Genomic DNA, 10478 nt, shown 5'->3' on the forward strand with positions numbered 1-10478 from the left:
TTCTTTCTTTCTTTCTTTCTTTCTTTCTTTCTTTCTTTCCTTCTTCCTTCCTTCCTTCCTTCCACCCTCCCTCCTTCCCTCTTTCTCTCTCTCTCTCTCTCTCTCTCTCTCTCTCTCTCTCCCTCTCTCCCTCTCTCTCTTTCTTTTTGTGTCAGTCATGGGGCTTAAACTCTGGGCCTGGGCACCATCCCTGAGCTCTTCAGCTCAAGGCGAGCACTCTACCACTTTGAGCCACAGCACCACTTCTGGTTTTCTGGTAGTTAATTAGAGATGAGAGCCTCATGGATTTTCCTGCCCGGGCTAGCTTTGAACTGCGATCCTCAGATCTCAGCCTCCTGCATAGCTAGGATTACAGGTGTGAACCACTAGTGCCAGGCTCTCTGTTCTTGTTTTTTTTTTTTTTGGCCTGGCTCTGGAAGTGCTGGGATGTGATTGTCAGCTCTGTGGGCCGGTTCTCTAGCTCCCTACACAGAAAATGGTCCTGTCCTCTGGTAGTGTGTGCAGCATATTAAGACATTTCTCACACCCACCAACAGAGTTGGGTAAATCTACTTACATGAAGATTCTTTCCTTTCAAGAGATGCAATTGTAATCATATTGTTTAGATTTTTTTGTCCAACAAGATGTTTGGGGCAAATGACAGAGAATAATGGAGAGGAATACTGATCAAGATGCATTGTATCCATAAATTGGTACGTTGAATTGAAACCCTTTTGTACAACTACTTGAAGATAATTTTAAAATTAATTTAAAAAAGATTTGTGAGCAAAAATCTTGAATTTTCATTGTGAACCATGATTTTGTTTTGAATGAAAATCTCAAACAGTTCTTAACCATCTTAAACTATCTTTTCACATGAACCAGTATTCTGGACCACACTGGAGGGCATTCTACATTGGAACTTGAAGAACTGCCCTCAAGCCCATGCAAAAGATGTAAAGACCTGACCAGGGCACAAAGGGCCCTGGGCTCACCACCCCTCCCTGCCCCAGACTAAGTCTGTGAAGTTCTACCACATTCCACACCTGCATTTTTTTGATTCAGGGTGGATTTTCCTGTTCTAGGAAGAACACATGTATCTCTCTAGCTTTCTCACCCAAGTAGCCCATTTATGCTAATGCTGAAAGACTGGTCACTTCTGAATCTGGCCCTTTAACTTTGTCAGGGTACAGGGGTGACCTCTACTCACTGCCCTGATCACTGCACTCACTCATGAGTGTGTGAAGAGACTTCTACATTCTTAATTTTGAGCAAAGGCCTGTGGCCCCTCTGTGTGTATGCACATGTGTGCAAGAGAGAGGGGGAGGGAGAGAGAGAGAGAGCAAGTGCTGGTATTGGGGCTTGAATTCAAATCCTGGACACTGTCCCTTAGCTTTTTTTGCTCAAAGCAGGCAATCTACCACCTGAGCCACCAGCTCCATTCCCAGCTTTGTACTGATTAATTGGAGATGAGGGTCTCATGGACTCTCCTTTGGGGCTGGCTTCAAACTGCAATGCTCTGATTTCAGTCTCCTGAGTAGCTAGGAATACAGACAGGCATAAGCCTCTGGTGTCTAGAATGCCACATTTAAAATTTCTTTCTCTCTCTCCTCCCTCCCTCTCTCCCTCTCTCTCTCTCTCTCTCTCTCTCTCTCTCTCTCTCTCTCTCTCTCTCACACACACACACACACACACATACACACAAATATGGTAGCACCACACAATTATTTTTGAAATTCAGATCAACAACAGATAAATTTTTAAATGAAAAGTCTTATGCGATACATTACACATAATAAACTAAAAACTATTTGTTGATTCCTGAAGCTGAAACACATTTTTATCTTGCAATCCTGACAGATGATCTCAGAGTCTCAGCTACATACAAAGAAATATAGAGGATCTATTTGTCCATTGAGGGGCATCTGTGCTGATTCCATATCTTGGCTATAGTAAACAATGTTGCCATGAACATGGTTGTGCTGGTGGCTTTAATGTGGCCTGGTTTGTGGTTATTTGGGTAAATGCCCAGAAGTGGGATTGCTGGGTTATAGGGGAACTCTGTGTTTAGTGTTTTGAGGAACCTATATACTGTTCTCCAGAGTGTTCCCACCAACCGTATAGTAGTGTTCCCTTTTGGCCACATACTTGCCAGCATCTGTTATTATTAGTTTTCTTAATAATGGCCATCCTAACTGGAGTGAGGTGGAATCTGAATGTAGTTTTGGTTTACATTTCTTTTATGGCCAGAGATGTTGTGTATTTCTTCATGTGTCTATTGGCCATTCTTACTTCTTCTGAGAAGTCTCTCTTTAAGTCATTAGCTCATTTATTAACTGGGTTCTTGTTTCTTTGATGGTTTATTGTAAGGGTTAATTTTTTTAGCTTTATGTATATTTTGGATATTAGACTCATGTCTGGAGTAAAGCTGGTGAAAAATCTTCTCCCATTCTGTGGGCTTTCTGTTTAACTTGTTAGTTTTATCCTTTGCCATTCAGATTGCTGGCTGCCTGGTTGCCTTCCTGAATAATGATTTCAAAGATGAAAAAGTGAAATGGAGTGTATCGTAAGGGTCCTCCTCCACCACCACAGACTTCTCAGCACCCATGAAGTGGGTGGCTTCTAAATCAGGTTGATGTCTCTCCGCTTGGCTTCTGAGCTCGCCAAACCCGCCCCACGGTTGCCTCACATACCCTGGGCATCCATAAATTATCACTTCATTAGACACATTGTAACACCACTAAAATTATATCCCCAAAACGCTTCATTAAAGGACTCCGCCTCCTTCAGAAGGAATGAGTCACCAAGATGAAAGAAAAGCCACTTCGGAGTCTTAACTTTTCTTGAGAAATTCCCTGAGGCAGCTCAGCCATAGTAACCTGCTTTGGCAGTGGACTGGCTTCGCTGTAACTTTCTAGAGGACAGACTTCACCTCTTCTCTTTTGAGTCTTTCTACAGATGTAGGCAGGGTGGATTTCTTGTCAAACATGGTGAGGATTTAGAGATGTCTGGGGAATCAATTTGCCAAGATGCTGGGGTGGGGCTAGGCAACCTAAATATATGCTCCACCTTGATTTCATCCCAAGTGAGTGTAATCTTACTTTATTATTGCATGAAGGCCTGGGGAGGCCAAGCCGTGTGAGCAGAGTACAATTCAGTGTAGCCACACATGCTGAACGTGACTCTAATGGTGGGTACATTACACATTTACTGAAACCACAGAATACAAGTACACACACACACATACACACAAATATACTTGTTAATTGTGGAATTTAGTGATTAATGTATCAATGTTGACTCATTACTTGTAATGAAGGTACCTCACTAGCACAAGATGTTAAAAAAAATAGGAGAAATCAAGTAAGCATACAGAAATGAACTATACTTTTTATTCCATCCTTCTGTCACCTGAAAATTGTTGAGAGTTTTTTTTAAGAGGCAGGGTCATGTGCCAGTGGCTCACACCTGTAAGTCTAGCTACTCAGGAAGCAGAGATTTTAGGATGAAGATCAAAGCCAACTCAGCAGACAAATCTGAGGATCTTTTCTCTGATTTGTGGTACAAAGCCAGAAGTGTAGGTGTAGTTCCATTGATTGAGCACCGGTCTTGAGCAAAAAAAAATGCTGATTATCAGCACAATACATAAATACATAAAATATGTAAATAAATTTTAAATAAGAATAAGAAAGTAAAGCATGTATGAGAGCTAGCGGTGTAGCTCAGTAGTAGAGTGCTGTCTGCCATCCTCCAAGACTCTGGGTTCCTGCGCTTCATATAACACACCAGAAGAACAAAAATAGGAAACCTACTAATTTAAAAAATGCTGTAGCATTGTCCCAGGGCAACGTAGGGTAGAGACCAAAAAAGTACAAGTTAGACAAATTCATAGACAGGTAAGGTTGAAGTGTGATGTACATGAACTACTTTAGAAATCTCCACATATATTGTTCCCCACAACCTATTAGCGTTCTATATAAGAGAATGAAAAGTGAGAAAAACTGATCTACTATATTTTAATACAGTTAACAGGTAAATGGATTAGTAACATCAAAGAATCTAGCCCTTAAGTTATGGCATACATACCTGAGTACACACATATGCACACACACACACACACGCACATGCTTACACACACACACACACACACACACACACACACACACACACACAGCTTGCAACCACTGTGTCTCCTAAATGAAGAGCTACTGTTTTTCAGATATCTGCCTTACCCTTGATGCACACAGACAAAAGATTGTGGCCCTTGGTTGTCTGGAAGAGACCTCAAAAGAAATTTGTTTTTACCAGATGGTTTTGCATGGAATAAAGCACCACCCACAGGCAAAGGCTGTGGCAGCCAGCCTTACAAGAATGAAATCCTTTGCTTCTTTTCACCACTACCTCTCTCTACTGTAGTACTTCCCAGCCTTCCTTAAGGACTCCATAGACCTCTAATAATGGTCTATGTTATGCCCTGCTCCATGCTCAGTACCTAAGGTGGTCTGATCTAGTTAGTACCTTCCTCCCTGCAAAGAGGTGAGAGGATGCCAGGCCTGCCTGGACTGTAAAGGGCACAGAGGAAGCTGCCAGTGGAAGAGCTTTAGAGGTTCAGGCCCCAGGGTAAGCTGAAGGTCAGCAAAAGATGTGGAGTGAGCTTCCGATTCCGGAACTCAAGGGTGTTCTCCTTTGAGCTCACCTCAAGGATGAATAGAAATTTATATGCAGGCAGAGAAGGCAGAAAGAAATTGGAATCAGAGTTTGGCTGTTTTAGACATTGTTACTAACACATTGCCCACAGCCCAAAGCTGACGAGAAAACATAGGCATAACATAACATATTCATAACAGCCTACTCCGGGTTTCCTGGAAGGGTTTTACTCAAAGCAGGAAAGGTTCCCCTAAGTCAGGACAGCACCGGATGCCACACACACACGGAAGTCCCATCTAGAAAGCCTATGAGTCCTGCTGAGCATTTTATGAATTACGTTAGTGCTTCCCAAACTTTAATGTGCATGCAAATCACCTGGAGATCTCATTAAACTACAGGTGCTGATTCAACAAAGTTATCTGGAACCTGAAATTCTTCATTTCTAAGAAGCTCCCAGCTGTTACCGAGGCTAGTGATGGATAAGATCCACTGTGAGTAGTAAAGCACATACCACCCCAATGCACAGGGGAGCAATTCTCACCCAGCTGGTAGGGTGCATGAAAGGAATCACCCAACTGCTCATAGCTACTTCCAGCTAGCAGTTTCTCTGATCTTGACAGGCATGCTTTGGCCAGACTGGTTGGTCCTGCAAATATCCAGAAGGTATTTATATATTCTTCATCCCTATCTTCAGACTACTGAGTAGTATAAGGTATCACACTACTTATTTTTTTCCTTTCCTGGGGCTTGAACTCAGAGTTTAGGTGCTGTGCCTGAACATCTTTGTACTCAAGTCTAGCACTCTACCACTAGAGCCACAACACTACTTCTGGATATTTTGAGTAGTTTATTGGAGATAACAGTCTCTCACAGGGACATTTCTGCCTGGGCTGACTTCGAACCATGATCCTCAGATCGCAGCCTCCTGAGTAGCTAGGATTATAGGTGTGAGCTACCAGAGCCCAGGTCTTATGCTACATTTTAAGAAGCATTTTGGGTTTTTTTGGTTGAGTTATGTATTATATATTAACAAGTTATATATTAACAAGCAAGCTGAGAAAGAGAAATGGAAGGGATAAGAGTGAAAAACAATCTAGATAAGAGTGAAAAACAATCCACACACACACACACACACACACACACACACGTGACAACTTGACCAAATACACCTATTCTCAGCACCCACATGTAGTAAACTTTTGCTGACTAATCTATGTAACCTGTTTCCTCCTGGATCCCCAACCTATGTATATTAGCCTCACTTCAAATTCTGGCCAATAGAATGTGGGCAGAAATACCATACACATTCCTCCAGAACTGACCTATAAAACCCTCACATACATGACTCTCACACTCTCCATGGCTCATAGTGCATCTAAGAAAGGCCTTCAGCCAGGCACCAGTGGCTCACAGCTGCAATCCTAGCTACTCAGGAGGCTGAGATCTGAGGATCATGGTTTGAAGCCAGCCCAGGCAGAAAAGTCTCCATGAGACACTTATCTCCAATTAACCACTCAAAAACCCAAAGTGGCACTGTGGCTCAAGTGGTAGAGTGTTGGCTTTGAGCACAAAGAGGCTCAGGGACAGCACCCAGGCCCTGAGTTCAAACCCCACAACTAACAAAAGAAAGAAAGAAAAGAGGAAGGAAAGAAGGAAGGAAGGAAGGAAGGGAGGGAGGGAGGGAAGGAGGGAGGGAGGGCGGGCAGGCTTCAAGGCCCCAAAGAAAAATAGTCACAGGGAAAATGGATCATGTAGATGTCTAACAAGCACTGACTTAGACAATCTGTGCTGTTCTAAGCTCTTGAAACTACACTACAGTTTCACTCAAAATAAACAAAACAAACAAACATGTATACTTAATTTACAATATTAAACATATATTAATTCATAAGTTTGATGTCACTGAAGATAGGCTGTATGATTGGAAAGTGCACTATAGCAAGAATTCATTTGTCAAATAAGAGAATTGTATCAGATGACAAAATATCCCTCTTCTGTTTATGATAAATGTAAACAAGATTTAACTCTTTAAGATCTGTTCTGCTCATCATCATATTCCCAACAGCAAATACAATGTTCAAAGGTACCTACTAAATACTTGTTAACTAAATGGTCAGGGGGAATCTATGATTCTATTACCTAGCAAATGTGCTTTACGTAAAACAACACCTTGTCTCAAAATACCACTTGCCTAGCATAAGCAAGAGTTTGAATCCAGTCTCAGCACACTAAATAAATAAATACATAAATAAGGTACATACATATTGTAATTAGCTTAAACAAGGTTATTATATCCCTAGCTTATTACGATACATAGTAACCTATATATTGTTTATTAGTAAATATTTAAAATGTTTAATACTAAGTCTTTGGACTCTAGTGTGTTGACTTATGGGACATCTTAATTTGAAAGTTAAACTTTTACTTGAAATGCTTAATCTGTGTTTATATTTTGTAAAATTACTCTAGCTGTTACACACATGTTTAAATGTTTTAAAATTTAAATTAATTTAAACTTAAAATTTATTTCATGTATTATACAAGCCACATTTTAAGTGTCCAATAGCCACATTTGGCAGTGGCCACCACACAGGACAACTGAGTTTCAGAAGCTGGTCAACAGGCCATAGCTAGGAGTAAGATCACCAGAGAACCATTTTCCATCAGAATTTTTCTTATCTTGGATACACTAAAGGGTAGAGGTAGTAAAGTTCATCAGAGAGAAAAAGTAAAGACGGTTTCCTTCTTGACTTCACTGGAGAGGAAGTAAGAATAATGAAGAAATGTTCAATAGCTTTGGCCATAAAAGAAATGCAAATCAAAATCAAATTGAGATTTCATCTCACCCCAGTTAGATTGACCATTATCAAAAAAAAAAAATAGTAGATGCTGGCGGGGGTGCAGCAAAAGGGAATGCTACTACACAGTTGGTGGAAATGTAAGCTGGTTCAACCACTCTGGAAAGCAGTGTGGAAGTTCCTAAAAAGATTAAACATAGAAATCAACGCTCTCATGTCGTGGCTCAAATCATGACAGTCTTTCCTCATCTATTGCTCCCCAAACCACCTTGTAGATGATCTGACTTGAATCTCAAAGGGCCTTATTTCTGAGAAGAATTATAGAATTACCTTGACAAGCCATTCCTTATTATAAAAGACACAAGTAAACCACTTCACTCTCTAAATTACTTCTCAAGCCTGGAAGTAATTAATGCCCATCATTTGGGTGCAAATCCTTTGGATAATATTCAGGGACATCATGCCCACTCAACACAATGCAAGGATGAGAAATGTTGACTCAGTGAGTAAAGATTTGTTTCCAATTATACCTAGCTTACTTCTGCCATGAAGGATTTCACTGTATAATTTACAGAGGTTTCTGACAAAGAGTTTCCTACATTTGCTTTCTTTCCTGTGTGAGTGCGCTAATGCTTGAAAGTTGACCTGGTTCAAAGACTTCCTCTTATGTTTACATTTACTAAGATTCTATCATGGCTCCAAGTCTCTGATACCTGTAAAGATGTGACTTCTGACTACATGTTTTCTACATTTATTATACTCAGTGGTTCTCTCCTGTGTTTGTTCTCAGATGCACTGAGGACTGACTTCCAATTAAAAGTCATTGCACATTTGTTATATTCGTTAGTTTTCTTTTCTCAGTTCTCTAATGAACACTGAGGTATGCTTCCCAGATGAAAGACTTTCCACATTTGTAATATTCATAAGGTTTCTGTCCTGTGTGTGTTCTATAAACACTGAGCCACGCCTTCTTGGTGAAAGACTTTCTACATTTGTTACATTCATAAGATTTATCTCCTGTGGGTATTCAGTGATGAACTGAATGGTGCCTTCTGGGTGAAAGGCTGCAGATTTGCTACATTCGTGAGGCTTCTCTCTTGTGAGGGTTCTCTGATGCACACTGAGTTTTCTTCCAGGTGAAATACTTTCCACACTTATTATTTTTATTCTTATGGTTTCTCACATATGTGGATTCTCTTGTGCCTGCTGAGGTGTAAATTCTGGTTGCAGGACTTCCCACATTTCTTATATTCATAAGGTTTCTGTGTGAATTCTGTTATGCATGCTGAGGGTTGACCTCCACTTGAAGATCTTTTCACATTCCTTGCATTCATAAGGTTTCTCTTCTGTGTGTGTTCTCTGATGCAAATTGAGGTATAAATTCTCTCTGAAAGATCTTCCACATTTGTTACAGTCATACAGCTTCTTGCCTGTGTGAATTCTCTTATGTGCATTGAGATGTGACTTCCAGGTGAAGGACTTTTTACATTCCTTACATTCATAAGGTTTCTCTCCTGTGTGTGTTCTCTGATGAGCAGTAAGTTTGTTTCTTCCATTTGAAATACTTTCCTCATTTGTTACCTTCTTAAGGTTTCTCACCTGTGTGAATTCTGTTATGCTTTCCCAGGTGTGACCTCCACTTGAAGGTCTTTCCACATTTGTCACATTCATAAAGGTTTCCTTCCTGTTTGTATTCTCTGATGAAAAATGACATATGACTTCCATCTGAAAGACTTTCCACATTTGTTGCATCCATAAGGTTTCTCTTCTGGGTCAGTTCTCTGATGTCTGGTGAGAGTTGACTTCTGGGTGGAAAATTCATCTAGACTTTCCTGGAAGGTCTTAATCACATTGGACATCTATGAAATTCTTGTCTGAGACTACTCTTATCCATGGTTCTGCACCTTTCTCCAGCTTGACAATCAATTTAGGCTTAGGAACACAATGTCCCCAGGACACCAGGTTGCTGTAGGTCTCCAGCATTACATCTCTATACAGGGTCCTCTGAGCAGTGTTCAGGTCCTGCCATTTCTCCCAGCTGAAGTCCACAGCCACATCATCAATGACACCAGTTTCTGTAAGAGCACATTTCCATCAAGGAATAAGCCCTGAGTCATGAGAACACCAAGTCTGGAATTTCAGTCTTTTACATGTATGCTTTTGTCTTAAATAAAATGTTTGAAGCTTGCTGTGTTATCAGAGGTCCTCTCATTCTTTCTTGCTGTTGACAATGAACAGAAGAGTCTGGAAGCATGGCGGATATCGGTTCTGCAGCCTGCGATCCCGTTAAGCTACAGCTCCCAAGGTCCCCTGAAGAGAGACTGGGTGCCTGCCTCAGGTCTCTGACCTACCCAATGCAAAACTGTACTTCTGAGCACTTCCAGCAGCAAGAGAAAGTTTTGCAGACTGAAAACACCAACAGTCAAATATCATACCTTTTTCTCAGATATGGAAACTAAACCAAAGAAATTAAAACAAAACAAAAATAAGGACATGAATATAAAAGGAGACTACTTGAGGAGGCAGCAAGGGATCTGGGGAGAATGAAAGGAAAGGATAATATGGGGGAAAATGTAGAGAGCTGCGTGCAGCCGCACCTGGAAGATGGCGCCGGCTTCCGCCCTCCGCCTTCCCGATGGCGAGTGCTCTCTGTGGTAAACAACTCCTTATATGGCTAAGGCAAAGAATCTGGCTTGTTTCCGCGCACCTGAACCTATTGTTGGTTCCCATGTGGTGTATCAGGGTTGGCTACCCAGCGGGTACTTAAGGCTGTGGGGAATTCTCCCCGGGGTTGGGGTCAGAAGATTGCTCAAAGGTCCTGAATAAACTGCAGAGAGAAGAGCTCAGTGTCGCATCTTCCTTGCTGGTCGAGGCGGTCGCGACACGTGGTGGCCCGTACGGGGACTCAGCCATAACCCCAACGAGGACTCAGAACTCTCTGCGGTCAGGGTGGTGCACCGGTAAGTTCCCAGGTAAAGGGGGAATCCGCGACAAGAGCGGGGGTAAGTTCCCAGGTAAAGGGGGAATCCGCGACAAGAGCGGGGGTAAGTTCCC

The 10478-nt window shown here is 41.6% G+C and overlaps 1 pseudogene; it reads right to left on the bottom strand.

Moving 5' to 3' along the window:
- Positions 1-8675: 8675 nt before the first annotated feature.
- Positions 8676-10478, bottom strand: part of LOC105995142 — a 46122-nt pseudogene continuing 44319 nt past the window's right edge.

Source organism: Dipodomys ordii, unplaced genomic scaffold, assembly GCF_000151885.1.
Source record: "Dipodomys ordii isolate 6190 unplaced genomic scaffold, Dord_2.0 Scaffold114, whole genome shotgun sequence".
In the NCBI taxonomy this organism is placed as follows: Eukaryota; Metazoa; Chordata; class Mammalia; order Rodentia; family Heteromyidae; genus Dipodomys; species Dipodomys ordii.